This window comes from Protopterus annectens, chromosome 8.part0, assembly GCF_019279795.1.
Source record: "Protopterus annectens isolate FY-2018-M chromosome 8.part0, PAN1.0, whole genome shotgun sequence".
Classification (NCBI taxonomy): domain Eukaryota; kingdom Metazoa; phylum Chordata; order Ceratodontiformes; family Protopteridae; genus Protopterus; species Protopterus annectens.
In genome coordinates, this window is record NC_056741.1 from 1,626,960,819 (window position 1) to 1,626,980,514 (window position 19,696).

The window sequence follows — 19,696 nt, forward strand, 5'->3', positions numbered from 1 at the left end:
GGGAAGTCTCTGCGAAGGGAGTCTATCCCTCCAGCATGTTCTATTCAATGTTGTGTTGAGGTTTATATCCCTAGAGCATGTAGCTCGAGTAGATTTGGTTTTGCTAAGATGGAGCATGTTCAACAATTTTGGGTTGGACATGGCTCTGTACGTTAGACAAAGATCGCCTCTGAGAAAGCGGTATGCAACAGAGAACAGTCTTAGCTTTTTCAATCGTGCTGCATAGGGCAACTGTTTGAGGGAGTTGCCAGTGTTGGGGTGTGGTTATTATTCCTGTTGGTCAGGGTTCCTCCAGGTACATTCACATACATTCCAATACATCACATTACCATACATCCTTAGATCTTGATCTTGATCTACTGGTGATGATGAATGTCCTTCTAAGAAGATTTTCTATAGACTTTGGCACTTTGGTTTTTACTTAGTTTATTAAAGGAATGACTATCTTCTTGGGTCCCTTTATTCTATTTCTTCTTTTCATTTCAGGAGATTATGTTACCTTTGTTGTAGTTTTTTGTTTTTTTTTTTTGTTTTTTTTTTTTTTGCATTGCATTTTTTTGCATTTTTTGGCTTTGACAGGCATTCACATTTCTCATCATTCTCATTTAGGGCCCATTATAAATCTTATACGTTGACGCAATGCATGATGCAATCCATAAAAATCCCCACTACCTTTTTTAAAAAAATAATAAACATTTAATAGTGTGAAGTAATTGGGAATAATGATAGAAGGGATAAAAAATGAAAAAAAAAAAAAAAAAAAAAAAAAAAAAAAAAAAAAAAAATTAATAAAATCATTAAAATCGTTCCTGTTAGTGTATTGTTATATGTTGTATTGGTATTGGCAAAGAAAAAAAGCCTGACCAATAAGAGCTTTAAGGAGGAATAGCTGGTTGATTTGAAAAAAAAAAAAAAAAAAAGAATCAAGAGACACATTTTGCTTTTAATGGAAAGTACATAATCATAACTGACTTATGTGCTGTTTTAATTCATACACTCTTCTTTTATTTTTTTCATGTATGTTTAACATAGGAGGAAATAATAAAAATTGCCGCAGCATGGCAGATCTGAGGGCATTTCAGCATCCAGAGAACCAAGTCATGCGAGATCATTACAAAAGTAGAACTTCAACAATAAAAAGCTTCAAAAATGGCCATCTACAGTTGGTTGTAAAAGCCAAAAAAACAACCAATCAGATGAAGGGCCATCTCCCATATGCAATCAAACCTGTGTTTCATAGGAACTAGGAGAAAAGGCAGTCCAAAAATAAGGTCTCCAAATGAAATATTTAATTGATGCACACAAGAAACTTTGACAAATGGGAAGCTGAACGTTATGGTGTGAAAAGTTGTCATACGAAGTGTGTTGACCATTGTCAAGAGCTGTTGATTTCTACTTTTTTGCCAAAACTGTGGTATTTATAGTTTTTCACAGCACGATTAAATATTCCAGGGGCTGTAGTTCTCTTGATGTTCGTATATGTATATTTATGCGTATGTATGTTATATAAAAATGTGCGTGTACATGCCTGTACATATCTAAAATGTATACACACATTTCTACATATCTATAGCTATATACGTGAATATAGATACACCAACACACACATATATATATTTTTTTATACATGCATATATATATATATATATATATATATATATCTATATATATATATATATATATATATATTAGATCATGGCAGTGCTTGGTGCACTCTAAGTAGGGCATACAGCAGGGCACAAAATGTCTGCCATGTGTTTTAGGAGTTTAAAATCACATAGATGCTGCATCTGCATTATACAGATAGACCACAGCCTCGTGCCCTGTGCATCCCACACTGCTATAGTACGTGAAAGACTGTTGAGGGTCCCTTAGTATAGACAGTACACAAACTTGTGCAAACTCCATTCTACGAGGTTATGGTGATAGGATGGGTCTTGTATTTGTAGAAGGTGTGTAGCATAGCAGCCTGTGTGCCTTGCATTTCCAGAACACTGAGTGCTTAGTATAGGGGGCCTTGCATTATGCAGAGGACACAGCCTAGCAGCCTGTGCCATCCTCTGTTAGAGTACATGAGGTGTTTGAGGGATGTACAAACCAAAACCAAGCTCTTCTTCTATTCCTAATCCAAGATGCAGTAAAATCACCAATTACATTCAAAGCAGTTAGAGATCAATAAATAGCCAGTGTTTTAAAGTACAAATAGTACATTATGTTAATAGTTTTACAAATAAAATCTTACACTGTATTCACAAGTTCAGTCTGTGCATATCCGCCTTGTTATCAGCAAATTCTTGAAACTACTCTCTCTCATGCTTTCCTGCCACTGGCAAGGTAGTGAATTCCAGAGGCATGGAGCCTAATAATAAGAAGAACATATTCAGATGTATCGTATCACATCCAGAGAATCACTAGCATCCTACTTAACAGCAGAGTAGTTAAGCCAGTTAACAAGACACTAATTGCTGTTTTAAGTATGTAGGACCTTTGTAATTTAAGACAAGATATACCAAAACATGTGAGACATCTGCCTTACAACCAACTGGTCATCTTAGCGGAGGTACACCAGGTGTGTCATTAATATTACTGCTTGTTCCTGTCTTTACATGAGTGATATGAATGTGATGGTATGCTCCTGTTATTACATGAGTGATAACATATGTTCCAATTAACACATGGGTGACATGGACTTGTAGCATGTTCCTGTCTGCATGGTGCTGATATGAACATAGTATGTTCCTGTCAGTACATGTTTGTAGTAACATAGTATTAAGTTCTTGTCAGCACTTGTCTGACAGTCCTTTCATAAGTCTTGCTACAGACTTATCTACATGCTGAATGTGATAATTGTCTAAGTCAGGAAATCCTATCCTATGGAGCATTGCAGTGTTGAAAATGTGACAGGCTAACGCATGGATACCCATTGCCAGGTACTCACACCAGCAGTATCTCTAAGATGAAAACATTATGGCTTAACTCTTGTCATGTGATCTTTAAATGGCAGTATGTAATCAAAGACTCAGTGGACAGAGAGCAGTACTACTGATAACCCAGTGGTGAAGCTAACCACTCCTGTACTGAGCTAACCACTCCTGTACTGAGCTAACCACTCCTGTACTGAGCTAACCACTCCTGTACTGTACCGTCACCACTCAGCTTTACCTAACGCCTTGTATCTTTGTTTTTGCATTTGCTCCTATATCTACAATCACTGTTCTGCTATGTAGTATATTCCTTCCTATATTGCCTTTCTGTGGCACACTGTCTTTGTACATTTTATCTACATTGATCCTAATCCAGCCATGTTGTGCAGGGAGCACTCTCCATTGCTTTTGTGTGTTGACTGGAACAGTTTGGTCTGAATTTATAATTCCACTTATTTTGTGTCACAAAACTTACATTACACTGTAATATAACCTGCAATTGACAAAATCAGTGCCAATCTTTTGAGGCAAGTATGATGCAGCCTCTGCACTGAGATGGGGTGTGCCTATGCCTGGTGGTTGAATATGTATTAATTTGGCTGATTTCAGTGTCTTAGAACTGAAGTCTTTTGCATAAGAAAGTTCATTCTTGCAAGCACTGCACTGCTGTTCTTTTATATTTGCTGTTGTGATGCTTTGTGTCTGGGTATCTGATATACGTTTTATCTACTTTTTGATAACTAGGATATTACTTAATAATATCCATCTATATTAGCAAATATACATTGCATTCATTTTACAGATGTCCTGACATTAGATGGGCTATATCACCCCCCCCATCCTGTTATTTGTGGGTGTACAGTATTTGCTTCTTCCGTTTTTGTCCATTGTATCATGTTTTGGTAACCTGCTGCTCCTCCCCTTTGTCCTCTGTCCCTTCACCAAAGATCTGCCCAGTAATTAGCAGTATTATTCTCAAGTGCAAAATCTTACCCAATATTCCCAAGCCCAGTTCCCCATCAGACTTCAGACAAATTTCCATTTTATCCACACTAAAAAACAGCACACATTCAGCTAGCAGAATACTTTAAAAGCAGTCTGGCAATAAGCGCAGAAGACTAAGGTTATGGTTTGTTACTGAGCTACTTCCCGTGGGTATAGGGTTTGATTCTGCCAGCCTGCCTTTGCTTGCTGTGTAACCTTGAGTGAATCTGTTAACCAGATAGTACTTTGTTATAGTTCGGAATTTGCTCTAGGCTTCTTAATGGTTTCCAGTAATGCATGCTTTTTAAGTACCTGTCAGCCCCTAACCTATAAGGCTTCTTTCAATTAATGAACATGGCTTTTAATCAAGCAGACATTCATTCGCTGCCTTGTGCACCTTAAGAATTAGTTCAGCAAATTTGTACAATGTCATTTAACAGATGCACCATTTCTCAGTAGCCAGCTACTACACTTATCCCTATTAGCCAGAGGAATAAACTCAAAACACCAATGTTTTAAAAACATTCCAACAGCGAGTTTGCTGTAAACTGAGGAATCAAATTCTGTAGCCATTCTACTGTTTGTAAAGGGTATCCATCAGGGTTCCGGTCTGTCCTGCCCCTTCTCTGTTCACCTTACATAAACACCCCATGGACATTCAGGCATTCATATTGTATTCTATACCAATGACCTTGTAATCAACACAGCAGATCTGTCTCATCAATGTGTAAGATCACTTTACTGGAATCCCTGAAAACAATTAAAATCTGGCTTAACAGGAAGCTAATATTTAATTTGACAAATATGAAATTAGTTATCTTTCTCAGACACACACACACACACACACACACACACACACACACACACAAAGAACTGGCTCTGGTCCCATCAGATTGGCATTTTTTTCTGTTATTATTTCACAGACTGCATCAGCATTTAGATATCTGGTTCTCTGTCTAGACCAGACATCTTGCCTTCCAAATGCACATCAAATGTAAAATGGGTAAAATTCAAAATGCATTTTTCTGGGCATGGAAAATATCCCATTTTCTCTCCCCATGATCCAGAGAAGCAATAGGTAATAGAATTCTAATAGCACAACTGGAATACAGATCACCTGTTGCTTACAAAATAAATCTGAAAAAATTATAATATCCAGCCTAGTCTTTTGTTGCATCTGTTTAGTCCACAGATGAGAAAGTCACTATTGTTTATTGAAAAAAGCCAAATGCCTCTTATTTCAAGGAGAAGCACCTCTTTAGAGGTTCACCTGATTGCACTACCTTTTATCTTGCTTCATCCGTAGCCTTCACTTTGTCTGTATATATTCAATACATTGTATTTTTACCTTCTCTTGTCCATTCTACTCTTGTTACTTTGCAGCATCTACCCAACTTTGCATTTTTACTGACTGTCTTACCTCTCCTGAACCTTCTAGTGGCTTCCTGTCAAGCCCAAAAATTGATTATCACTCAAACTTCCTCTTTTGCTTTTGTAACCTTCTAAACCTGAGCTGCACCCTATCTTGCAATCCTCAATCATTTAACCCCCCCCCCAACGCCAGCACAAATTTTGCTGCTTCCTTACCTTATTTTTTTGCAAGCAGCCAAAAGCTTGCATATAATCCTAATTATATAAGAAATTAGAAATTCATCCCTAGTGTGGTGCCTGTGTCGCTGATGGGTAGTCAGTAAATCAACCCCCCATATAAATCATATTTGTGGGCCACATTTGGGTTGCATGGATAAGGATACTAGTAGGGTGTATACTGGGCTAAAACTACTGCCCTTATAAGGGCAGTAGTAGTCATTAACCCAGGATATACCTATGAACCTATAAGGCTGACCTTTAAATGGGTGCATTCCATGACTTTGCCCGCACCAGCCCCCCCCCCCCCCCCAAAGCTCCAGACCTTCACCACTCCAAAGATAAAATGTCTTATACCACAAACATTTGAATTCATATTTTGATTCAGTGGTGATGGTCACTCTATCTCTGAACAAAATACCTACTCAATCCTAAATAATTATACAACTCTGGTAACATGTACAGTAATAACTTTGAAAAGCTGAAATGCCCACTTGTAGAGGTGCAGAGTGTAATAAGCAAGTATGTGAAATGAACTGTTCATGTATGTCTGATGGTCTTTAATCACTAATTGGAATATATATTGATATCTTATTGCCAACTGTTCCACAAGCACAACCCTTGTCAAGTGTGCATGTGCTGATGACTCTGATACAGTTGATGTCCGAATTACTAGCTGGCAGCTGACAGTCCTGCTGTACTGCAACAGCATTTATAAATATTTGCCGATCCATTTTGAAAGAAAAAAAAAAGGAAAAATGTAACTGACTACTCATTTCATATCTCATCACCTTAAAGACTGTTCATGAGACTTGTGGGTGAACTTCTTTAAACTTTTAGGGGGGAATTGTGCTACTAGTTGACTTTATATTGGAGTGTGATCGTTTGTTGGTACTCCCATCAACCATTCCAGCTATAACCACAAATCTCCAGCAGTTTGCTTACAACCAGGATTAACTCTAAATCTATATCTGAATACTCTCAGTTGTCTCTAGTCTAATCAGCCAGACATCCTCAGAAGAATTGGTATGTTGTCTGGTGTTATAGTTGGCACTATGTTGTATGAGGCAGCTGCAAGTGAAACCCCTACAAGATTCCACCTTTGTACTTTTTCACAAGACCACTTCCAACTGTGAAACTCCAGTGTTTCTTGCAGGATTTGCATTACACAGGCATAAAGCCTATCTTTGAACTGCAAACCAGGTAATGCCCCTAAGTTTCTTCAAAAAAAAAAAAAAATCCCTTTAATTATATCAGATTTGCTTCTGTAAGGAAACATTGGGCTAAAGCATTTCTACTTGCATTATCCCATATTTTAAAATTTTTTCTCGTGGGAAGAAGCAAAATATGCTTACTCAATTCAATACTATTAACTCTTCTTTCAGAATATGTAGGAAATTAACATGTAAAAAAAATTCCACTTTTAAAAATGGTCGTCTCAAATTTCAGAGCTGGAATAGAGATTTTTCTTCAAGGTTCTCGTTTTCCTCAGGATCCTCTGTTCTGTTACTTCATGGTCTTCCCAAGCCTTGCTGTTCAAAATGAATCCGCCAACTACAGACTCCATTCCTGCTGCTTATATGTAGACTGAGCAGACAATGCAGACCTAACTGAAGACCAAAAACTCATCAGGTCCACATTTCCGTATGTAAGTAACAGAAAACAAAATTAAACAAAGTAGTATGCAAATGAGATGCTGTAATGCAAGGCTGTGATTGGCTAAGACATCTACAGCCAGAACAGAGGTCGGTTTACCGAAAGTTTCGGGGGGGGGGGCACCCAAATTGAGCAGTCAAAGGATTAAGCTTGTTTAAAAATGGATGTTTCCATAGAATTTGGGATGTCTGAGAACTGTGCCTTGAGTAATTGAAGCCCATCTCTTTTTATGAATAAAAACCACAACAGATTACCTTTGTTTATCAGTCAGCCCTTCCCTGCCTGAAATGCTGTTTTTATAAAACCTTGCTAAACAGCCTGTGTATATGACTTCTAAACCATGACAAGTTCACACATGTAGTTAGTGTAAAGGAAAAATGAATTTGAGTCATGTACAGATAGGTTGACCCCCATTTCCTGAAAATGATAGCAGCGATAAGAATTGTGGTACCTGTTTCCCTACTCTTCAGGTGATCTTTCACTGAGAACGCTGTCCGCTTCCCAAATCTGCATACCCCCAGCTGCTCCAGTTTTTGATAGAATATCTCCATCTTTTCTACCTTAACTAAATTACTTGTCATATACTAAATTGCTGTGTTCCTCATCTGTTACTATATTCTCATTACTGCACACCATTAGTTGCAACTTAAACATGAGAGTAATACAGCTCTTGTACAGCTGATTTACTGCTACTTAGCAATGCGAAAGGTGATTGAACCTTTGGTTTATCTGAATTTTGCAGGCTTTTTGACACTATGCCTCATTGTTTTTTCTCTTCAAACACCATTTTTGACTAGAGGATGTCTGTCTTAATGGACTGGGCACATTTGTTGAACAGGAAGTTTTGTGTTAGGCTTAGTCACTCCATCTTCAGTACTATGTCAATATGCAGTGGAGTGCCCCAAGAATCAGTACTGGGACCTCTAATGTTCTTTTGTTTTTGGTAACTTGACAGGCTTGTTAACTGACATGATCCCACTTAGCCAAAGGTTCCAGAAATGCTAAGATAGAAGCTGAACTGCACTTGAGCATCTTCTCCTTGGAAGAATGGATTAAGCAAGAGTCTATACCACTCAACATATTAAAATGTAATGCCAACTTGTTTAGCGCATAAAATGAGCCATCTCATTACTCTCCCTAGCCACCCCTAGCCCGCGTGGAAAGATTCTTCAAGTGAGACCGTCAAGAAGCTGCGTGTACTACTGGATGAGTCTCTCACATTCTCTGCATATGTATGTCAAAACAAATCAAGATGCCTAATAACTGTGTGGGTTATACTAACTGAAGGACTCTGTCTATGGCTGGCAGACTTACTGTAACCAGAGCTGCAGACATCCAATCATTAACCTGTGGTGAAATGGCTTTTAACATCCCTTCTGCTGGATAACCTAAACACACTTGCCACTGCCTAAAACAGAATGGCCAGGTTTATTTGCTTCCAGGTTTTGGAGCAGCTCACACTGCTTGTACTATTCTTATTAACTGGGCAACATTCCTTACCAAATCCTTTAGCCTGCTTCCATCTCTCATGCACTTTTCTCTCATCCTCCACTTTATACTCTTTCATAGTCATAAAGTATGCCTTTATTTATCAGCAAATCTAGTGAGGAGTTTATTCCATATCCCTGCCCATTTTATGGTATTTTTTTCCTCATCAGTGTTACTAATCTGCTCCAAGGTTCAAAATACAAATCTGTTCAACATAAACCTTATCAACACTGCAGACCATCCTGACTTAAACCTATTTTAACTAAACTAATGTAGCTATTGTTATTGTTCACATGTTTTTGACTTACAGGCAGCTTGCATCCTAAGTTATAAAAAATGCAAATAGTATAGACAAGGCTTGGTTGGTACCACCCTGCTGTGATTACATTTGATGCCCACCCCCATATGCCCTCTGAAAGGGGATAGTTAGCTTATTCTTCAGCAAATCTTAACTAGCTAAATTAAATAAGGATTGCACACAGAAATCTCCACCTAGCTATAAACTCGAGTCTGTTTCCACCATAATTATACAAGAAGGAGTAGGAGATGTAATCATTACTGCTCAACAAGCTGTTTTCAAGGGAATCAGGTGCTATCTGCCATGGTTTAGTGGTAAATCACTTTGTGTATGGAGTGCAGGGTCCTGGGTTCGAGCCTTGGGGAGACAGTTTATTTGTTGGGAGGGTGGCCTAATGGTTAAGGTGTTTGCCTTACAAACACAAGGTGCAGGGTTTGAGTCTCACTAGGGATGATTGGCTAAGCTTAAAATGGCTCGCAAGGGCAGTTAGCTTAGTAGGAATCTATGAACCTATGATATACTGTGCTGAGCTGATAAAAAAAAAACTCCTAACACTTTGTACTCTTAATGGAAGATTTTTGACTGGGTTCACCCCCTCTTCCTTTCTGGTTTGATCTTATTTTCTGCTACTCTCATCCCCCTACACTAGTCTGTGCTTTGATGTTATCCACCACACTTGAACCTGCCATTCTTCACCAGCTCCTTTCTGCTCTTTCCACAGCCTATGTCATGTTTGACTTTTGTGAAGTTATTTTATTCCGTGCCTAAATCAGCAAAACCAATGAAGTGTTCATGTGCTAACCATGCAAACCCAATATTTACTCCATAGGTTCATAGGTGTATACTAGTCTAAGCCTAGCCATGTATATCAAGTCTCTGACAAGTTCTGGTACAGTTTGTGATGTCCTCACTCTGAGCCAGGCTGTTAGGAGTGGGTACAGTTATCACCAAATAAATATATGCAAATACTTTTAAAGCTCAAATATTTTCTAAAAAGAACCAGCCACAATGGAAGGTTTAAATATATTTAATAATAAAGGAACATGAAAATACTAAATATCTGATTACAATAAACACCAGAGTTTCATGTCACAGGGATTATTAAAAATAACACAAGTTTCACACAGATACAGAAAACAGAAAAACAGTATTTAGCTAATCTCCTTGTCTATTCCTGATTGACTAAAATAATTACTCTTCCATAGTTACTTGCCACTGCAAGGCAAGATGATGGGTGATGGTCTTTCTAGTCAGGTTTCCAAGAACAGACTGCCCCTGAGACTTCATTCTCCTCTAATATTAAAACATTGTTTCTGTACAGAATGACCTCCTGTATATCTGGTCATCTGACTTCCCACACTGTTACCAACACTAGAAGCTGCTAGGGTTTAGCACCTATGTGCTCCCATACATATCTGGGACTTTTTAAGATCCGTTGCAGCATCTGGAAGCCATAAAACAGCAAAAGCACTCCACTTTTCCTACAGGAGCTACAAAGTATTCTTTAGTACAGACATTGTGCCCTCTGGCTCCCTTCAAAACCATGGGATAACATCTTTATGGCTTAACCCATAAATTTAAATTCAAGAATATTTTTTCAAAGTCCGGTGGATTAACCTCTTCCTCTCCAGTGTATACTGTTACAATGTATAAATTTAAACAGTTACAATAATGTATGTACATTTATTTTCTGTCCAGCAGGAAATAGGAAACACTGATACAGTTTAACACAACTTTACAAATACATTTTTAAACACAAGAATCTATACAAATCAGTTTGATGCATGCTAGATTTATTTCTTTATAAAATTCCAGCTAGCTGTGCTGGCGTATGTTACACATCCACTGCCCTACTTCTCCTGGCATGGCTGACAGTACCTTCTATCATCCCACCCTTTAAGTGTAAGCAGGGGCTTTGGAGATGAAACATATACAGGTTGCTTGTGTCCATTATAGATGGATACTAAACCAGGGCTGAATTTCTGGTTGCTCATCCATTTGTCCAAGTTGCACTTGAATAGGATTAAGGAGGATCTCTTGTTTTACATGGATGGTGAGCCTGTTCCAGAGAGGGGTAGTCTGAGATACGTACCCATCTATCAAGCAGGTCCCATCTATGTCACAGGCAAGATTTAGGTCTGTGTAATTTTGCTGCTGTTTTGCGGATATGCAGAAGTCCATTTGACTGAGCTCCAGTGGTGCCTTGTATACTAGGCATAGATCGCGCAACAGTCTGTAGGAAACAAAATACAGGAATTGGGGTTGAAGTAGTCTGCATTCTTAGTGAGACCGCCTTGTAGATGTTCCAGTTGTTGGATGTCCCTAGTTAGGTACATGCCAAATGAGGCATTGTACTTAATGATGGGTCTGAGTGCTGAATGCAGTGGAACAATGAATTCTCTGGACCTAGCTGTTATACTTTATGTAGAATGATTTCCTTACTATAGTAGATTTGTAATGGATGTTCAAAGGCTAGATTACTATCTACACGTGGACCCAAGTCACTGACAACTGGGTCAGTTCTTAGGAATGCATTGTCAATAGTGGCTGACTTCCTGAAGGATACTGTTATGCATTTCTTGGCATTTACTTTGTCCAAAACACCAATTGTTTGCCTGTGTCAGACTTTCCTGAAGAACTTTAGTGTCAGTGAGGGATTCTATGACTTGTCCTAATTTGCATTCTACAGATTTGGTCGGCCAGTGGCCATTCACCATTGTCTTGATTTCAGAGAAGTAGATGTCAAAAAGGAACATTCTCAGAAATGATTCCTGAGGGGCTCTACTGGTGACTGGCTGCTTTGTAGAAGTGGACTCCACAACTAACTTCATGGATCCTGTGTAAGCCAGCAGCTCCTGTCCACAAGGTGACCTGCTCAAAGAAGTATACTAGGTTGAGTAGGCATGACCTGCCCTTGACAAAACTAAACTGGTTTGGGTCCAGTGTCTGAAGGTTTCCTATGTCCTTATTGATCATTTCCATGGCTTTGCATACGAGACTAATGAGTCTTGTTTCCAGGGTCTGTAGATGACCCGGCTTTGTGCAGAGGGATGATGACTGCCATTCTCCATTCATGAAGCATGAAGCACAGTTGGAGTCTAAGGTTAAACTGTGGTGCCAGAGCACTTGATTGTTTGTTTCATTCTGTATAGAAGGCAGCCTGGGGTATTGTTGGGCCCATTGATGTGTTCATGGCATTAGAGCTAGAGCATTGAGGACCTTTTCCCTAATGATAGTTTGGGTGAATTATATTTGATGGTATTTCCTGAAAGGAAGAGACATTAAAGATTAAGCTGAATTTATCTGCCATTAAGTTTGCTGTATATTCTGGCTCAGTATGTGGCTCCATTAACAATGAGCTCTGTAAACAATTGCCTTTGAAGTTGCGGACATAGCTAAAGAATGTCATATGGTAGTCCTTGGCATGGGAAGCCAGATTTACCCTACATTTGGCTTTGGTTTGTTTAGTTTGTGTTTTTTAACTTGTAGAGTACTACACCTAATTTTTGGGATGAATTTCTTTCTTGTATTATGATGCTGTGATTCCACTCTCAAGGTCAGTGATTGTCACAAGTTCTTCATGCAGGTATCAGCCCTAACTTTCCTGATTTAGCACTTTCAGAGTACTAGAGAGACAGAGGTCAGGTCTTGACTACTCTCCTTGAGTTGTCCACTTCCAAAATGAATCTTGAGTCTCCATGAGTTATGAGCTCATTAACTTGTGAGAGCTGAGCCTGTCCCCACAGGGAAGCATAGCCTCTCATCTCATTCCTTGGAGGATGCATCATGCAGTATATGTTCCATACTCCCCTTGGTTAATTCACTCAGACATGATTTTGAATGACATGGTCCTCTGGAATGGTCCCTTTAGTCACTTGCTCTATTTCAGTATCTCAAAATTGTGCCTTCTAAATCTCTTATGGGGCCAGCAGCCCTTTGATTACCTAGGTGGAGATGGGTCTAATGTGTTTTCCTACAGTAGGATCTTTGTTCAGGCTTTTCACTTCAGGCAGATGTTAGAAGTTTAGTGGGATCTTTCCAGAAGAATGTGCAATCACACCCTTAGAAAATGTGGCCCGATGCCAATCTCCTCACACATTTCTGTTTGTTGCTCTGCACTGTCTCCTGTTAGCCAATAGTTCAAGTGCCCCTTACTGACTCAGCTCAGTATGAGGGGGATTATCCTTGCTTGGGCTAGTGGGAGGCAGGAGACGCCTCCATCTTAGCTTTCTATAAGGATTCTGATCAGGAAGCCATTATGTCTATTACAGATAATCGAGTCATCTCTACCCTCTGGCCCCCCAGGATGACCCTCTACATAGAAGAAACCTGAAGCTTATGAAATCCTGTATAGACTGACTTGTGTGTTCCCATTCTTTACTCAAAAATTTTTAATGAGTGTTTGATGAAAGAGGAAGAGTCATCTTGTGTTATCCACTTTACAAGAGTCATCAGGAATACCATATTTGAGACTGGAAGTGTATGAATTGGTGCTTTAGCTCATGGAATAATATATTCTTAATGTGAGACTTCATCTGAAAGAAACAGATTCTGATCAGACATCTTTGTGCTGACTCTGATCCCCTTCATCCAGTACAGGACTTTGAGACCACACCTTTTATCATCCTGCCACGAGACAAGAAGTCTAAGCCTTAGACAAGCTGGCAAGGGAGTTTTCAGCTCTACATTCTGGGGCTTGGAACCAACAGCTGGGTATCTTATCTGTCCATATTTTAGTCGTTCCTAGTGGATTATGCAGTGATAAACCTTAACACCTTCATTTTGCCTAAGATCAAGGAGGAAGAAGAGGCCAAGACTGACATCCATAGTGTTGGTCATTTTGGCTCTATCTAGTTTTAACTTTGCCTGTATTTGTTAGCACAGCAGGTTCAGAAATGTCTGTACAAGGTAGCCTATCTTAAGGTTGCCCTCTTTTAAGCAAGCTTAAATGAGTATATCCCATTAAACCTCCATAACAGGATCTGGTGGATTATTTCTTGTAGAGGAATCAGGCTTTCCCTACTCTGGAGGACTTCAAGGAGCCCCTATTAACTATGCCTCTTTTTCTGCCTAGCACAGCCTGTTACAAAGAAGCCTCCATGCAGAATGCATGAATTAATTGGTCCTGTATTTATGCCAACCACTTCAAAACCAGTATTCTGACAATTCAGTACTTGCAACCCTCCTATTGTTTTAAGGCTGCCAGTTTGGGGTGGTGCAACTTTGTGATTGCTCTGGCTTGAAAAACCATTAGCAATATCAATGACCTCTTCTAGATATGACCATGGCTACCTTCAACTTAGTGCACATATGTCTTAGTTTTATTTTCCCAAAAGGGCTCCACTTAGAGATCAGGCTACTACTTAATATTTGGGAAAAGCCCATACTGTACATTTTGTAGGTTTGCAGAGGCTATCCTGGCTAAAGAGAGAGGCCATGTGTTCTGTTTTAGTTCTAAAGAAGACGGAAGACTTACCTTTAAAGAACAAAAAAATAGTGTTAATAAAACAAAATTTGGCACTACTAAATTAGAAGGTAAAGGTTTATTTGGATAGCAAACTTTTGACCAAAGCTGTTTTCTTTATCAATTCATTGTGAAATTTGAAGCAGCTGTATGTATGTATCAGGGGTAATTCACAAACAGAGTTTGCAGTCCCATAAATGGATTGTGCATGCAGTGTGTGTAACTATGGTCTGTACAGTAACATGATTCATTAAATAGAGCAGCCCTAATGTTACACAGGGTACTCCTGCAGTTAGATGACTTGAATCATACAAGCTGTACACACAGAATCAGTGCCATCAAATCATAAAGCAAAGCAGAAGTGTCATGCACAGCACTGGAAAATTATAGTTTGTAGCTCAGAGTTGCTGTATTGATTGCACTGGCATAATTTCAAAATGTCTCTCTGATGTACATTATGGCAGGATTTGAAGTTTCCGTGGTAGCCCCACTTCACATAGTTAAGTATACAAAGTCACCTGAATTGAAAACGCACAGCCTGCCAGTTACAATTCCATATATGGTGCCTTTCAGCCTGTGCACCATGGTGGCAGACATTTTGTTTAGTAGGAGTACAAAAATTAAGCTTTCAGTGTGAGCTCTTACAAGTGATATAAAGTTGTCTTAAAATATATCCTGCAGATACCATTATGCATTTCAAAAAATCTTGCAGATCATCCATTTTGTTTAACTCTTGATTTTCTACAATAAACATCATTTGGATTTCAGTAAAGAAACCAAGATTTTTCTGTAAGTTGTACATGTTATAGGAAAATTATAATTTTCTTGAAGGACCCAAGCTTCTGTTTAAATAATTATAGGGGATTTAGCAATAATGTTCCTTTCTAGAATTTTCAGAGCAGTATCTCACACAGTTTTTTGTTATTTTTGAGAAAGGAAATTGCACCTCACTCCCTTAGTCAATGTAAATTCATCAAATCGGAAATCTACCACAGGGAATTGTGTGACACAGTTCCAAGTTGTAAGTCATAGCACTTCAATATAGTAATTGATGGCATACCTCTCAACTGTGCAGTTTCCCAGAAAGTTCAGATTTTTGCCTGTTTTCATAAAATTGTTGTTTTCTGGCAAATCATTGAGGATTTAAGTCAGAAAATAATGGCAGGCAATTGAGATTTACACTTCATACCCTTCGGAAAATTCTTACTAATTCAAAACCTGTTACTCTGTCAAATTTCTAAGTTTATCAGAGCAATATTTAAAAAGTGCCCCAATTTTTGGACCTTTGTCCCAACCATTATTCATAGATCATAGGAGATTACTGGGCTATTGGCCCTGAAGCCCTTATACAGTGGATATAAAAAGTATACACTCCTGTTAAAATGCCAAGTTTTTGTGATATAAAAGAGACCGCAATAAATTATTTCAAAACTTTTCCCAACTTTAATGTGACCTGTACAATTTAATTGAAAACCAAACAAATCTGTTGAGGGAAAAATATATTAAAAAAATGTACAATATGCTGGCTGCATAAGTGTGCACAGCCTTAAACTGTGTGCACACTTTGTTGAAGCACCTTTTGATTTACACACCTGCCATTAATTAAAGAGACTGATTAACCCCAAATATAGTTCAGCTGTCCTAGTAGGATTTTCCTGACATTTACTCAGTTGCCTACTACTGCAAAAGCCATGGTTTGTAGAGACCTTACAAAGCATCAGAGGGATCTAATTGTTGAAAGTATCAGGAGACGGTTACAAAAAATTTCCACAGCATTGGATGTACCATAGAACACAGTGAAGATGGTCATCAAAAAGTGGAGAAAATATGGGACAACAGTGATGTTACAAAGAACTGGACGTCCCTTAAAAATTGAAGAAAAGACTAGATGAAAACTGGTCAGGGAGGCTGCCAAGAGACCTACAGCAACACTAAAGGAGCTGCAGGAATTTCTGGCAAGTACTGGTTGTGTACTACATGTGAAACAATCTTGTGTATTATCCATATGTTTGGACTGTGGGGTAGGGTTGCAAGACAGAAGGCTTTTCTTGCACAGAAACATCCAGGCCCAGCTAAAATTTGCAAAACAATACATCATCCCCCAAAAGCTTGTGGGAAAATGTGTTATGGTCTGATAAGACTAAGGTTGAACTTTTTTGGCCACAATTCCAAAAGGTAAGTTTGGTGCAAAAACAACACTTTGCATCACCAAAAGAACACCATCCCCACGGTGAAGCATGGTGCTGGCAGTATCATGCTTTGGAGTTGATCTTCTTCAGCTGGAAGGCTTTAGTCAAGGTGGAGAGAATTATCAGTTTCAAATACCAGTCACGTATGGCCCAAAACCTTCAGGCATCTGCTAGAATGCTGAAGATAGAAGAATTTCACCTTTCAACATGACAATGACACCAAGCATACATTTATTTATTTATTTTTATTTTACATTTGTTGACCGGGCTAGTCTAACTGGATACATGTCCATTTTCAGTAGAGGCCCAGGGAGAAAAGCTCCACTTTAAACTAAATAAATCAAGACAAATGAAAGTCCATGCAATATATACAGTACATAAACCTGAAGAATTATTTCATCAAATTGAGTTATACAGAACTACAAAAATACAGATTGTGACTACTAAGTTTAATAAGGTAAAATACAGTATTACCAAGGGAAAGAGATAGATATTCTTGATTAGTATATTGGATATGAATGTGCCTTTGTAAAGATGTAAAATGGCTATGATGAAGTGTGTAACACTGAGAAGTAAGAGAATTAATGAATGTATGTACATGGGGAAGTAGTTACAGTCATAGTGAAAGAAATAGATTGGTTTATATACAAAGTGGAAAGATAAGAGCTCTCTGAAGAAAGCAAGGTTGTTAGGAGCATATTCAGTACAAGAAGCTTGGGAATAAGATACTAAGAAGGGGGGGTGGGATGAAATTGCTAATACTGCAAAGAGGGTTATTGGATGAGAGTTATAGAATAATGTTATATTGGGGGGGGGGGTTAGTCAGGGTTAGTACAAGGACAAAGCCATTGTGTTTTTAGTTGAATCTTTAGTTGCTTTTTAAAGAGTGGTAATGATGAGAGAGATGCAAGTTTTGTGGGAAGCTTGTTCCAAATTTTCCCCACTGTATTAGAGAAAAGAGAATCACCAGCCTTGTTGTGGGATTTCTGGATGGTAACCAGTAGTTTATTTGCTGAGCGAAGGTTAGTAAGGTTTGTGTAGGGGGGGATGAGGCTACTGAGAATAGGAGTATTACTAGGCTGGTACAGAATTGTATGGGTAATGGAGAGTTGTTGAAATTCTAGCTGGTTATTTAGTTCAAGCCATCCAAGAAGTTTGAGATTTAGACAGTGATGAGTTCTAAATGAGGACCCAGTAGCAAACCTGGCAATAATGTTATAAGAAGTGGACAATTTGTTTAGGTTGCTTTTGGAAAGATTAGTATAAACTGGTGAGGCATAGAGGAGGGTGGAGATCAGATGGGTCTAGGCAGTAGTAGTTCTGGCTTCTGGGGTGAGAAAAGGTTTTATCCTATATAAGGATCCAAGTTTTCTGTTTACAGTTTTAATAGTGGCATTAATATGTGAGTCAAAGTTGAGGTTATGGTCAATCAATACACCTAATAGTTTTGTAGTTGGGTCAGGAGCTATGATTGTACCGTCGATGGATATAATAGAGAAATCCATTGGGGTGGATTTAAAAGTTGGAGAAAGTAGTAATAGTTTAGTTTTTTTTGCATTAAGGAGGAGGCAACTTTGTTGGAACCAGTTTTCTACTTGGTTAAATACTGTTTGGGTGATGCACTGGAGGTCAGATGAGGTGGTTTCTTTACAAATCAAAGTGGAGTCATCTGCGTATTGTATGCTGGTAGGTAGAGGTAAATTAGTAGAAAGGTAGTTAATGAATATGGAGAAGAGTAGAGGTCCCAGGATAGAGCCCTGAGGGACATCAAGGGTAATAGGGAGAAGTTTGGATAGGTTATTATCCCAAAGGACAGCCTGCTGTCTATTCTGCATATAGGATTTGAACCATTGTAATGCCTGTGTGTCAAGTGAGAAAGAGTTGAGTATGTTGAGTAGTATTTGATGGTTGACCATATAAGCTTTAGAGAGGTCAATGAACAGAGCAGAGGAGTGCGTGTTATTGTTGCGATGTTTATTAATGCAATCTGTAAAGGATAGGAGAGCAGTGGTGGTGGTACTGTGGAATGGTCTAAAACCATGTTGACAGTCAGCTAGTAGGTTATATTGGAGAATGTGGTCAAGGAATTGTTGATGGATACATTTTTCCATTATTTTGGCTAGTGGTGATAAAATGGCTATGGGCCAAAACTTAGAGAGTTCAGTTGAGTTCCCTCCTTTGTGAAGTGGGATTATGTGAGAGATTTTCCAGAGTGAGGGAATGGAGCCTTCAGTTATGGTTCTATTGATTAGAATTGAAATGGGATAGGCAAGAGCTTTTGCAGCAGTTTGAAGGTATTCAGGTGGTAGGAGATCAGCTGAGGGAGTACAAGGTTTAAGTTTATGAAGTAGAGTGCAGATGAGGGTTGTAGGAATAGGTTTTAAGTGAAAGGTAGCTGCTAAGGTAGTTGGGGAGGATTAGAGAGTAGGGTTAACAGGTGGTAAGGTGTTAGCTAGAGATTGTACAGTTTCAGTAAAAAAGGTATTGAAAGCATCAGCAATCTGCATTGGAGAGTATAGGGAAAGACCAGATGAGGTAGGTGTTTTGGAGTGGCCTGGATGTAAAAGTTTATTTATGCCTGACCAGAAGCTTTGAGGTTGATTATGGTGATTTTGTTGGAGTTTAAAGAAATAGTTTTTTTTATCCTGAATTATTGATTTTTTGGTGGCATTTCTTAGCTGTCTATAGTACTGCTGATCAATTAGGTCTTTAGTGTTTCTCCATTTGGACCAGATTTTATTTCTTTGTAGGATTTGTTGTCTGGTTTCGTTAGTGAGCCATGGGGCTGTTTTGTATCTAGTTCTTATAGAGCATGAGGGGGCGTGGAATTCTAAAATTTGTAGGAATTTGGAGTTAAAATGGGATACTGCTTCATCAATTGGCAGGTGCCTTAGGGGTGACCAGTCACAGGCTTGAAGTTCAGCCTGAAAGTTGGCTGGATCAAACTTTTTTTTTTGTTGTGGGTGATTTTAAAGGTAGTTTGATTTGGGATAAAGGATTTTTGTCTAGATAGGTTAGTGAATGGTCACAAATATCATCAGGAAGGATACCTACTTTGTAAGAGAGAGGGTGGCTGTTAATTAAGATCCAGTCTAATATACTTTCT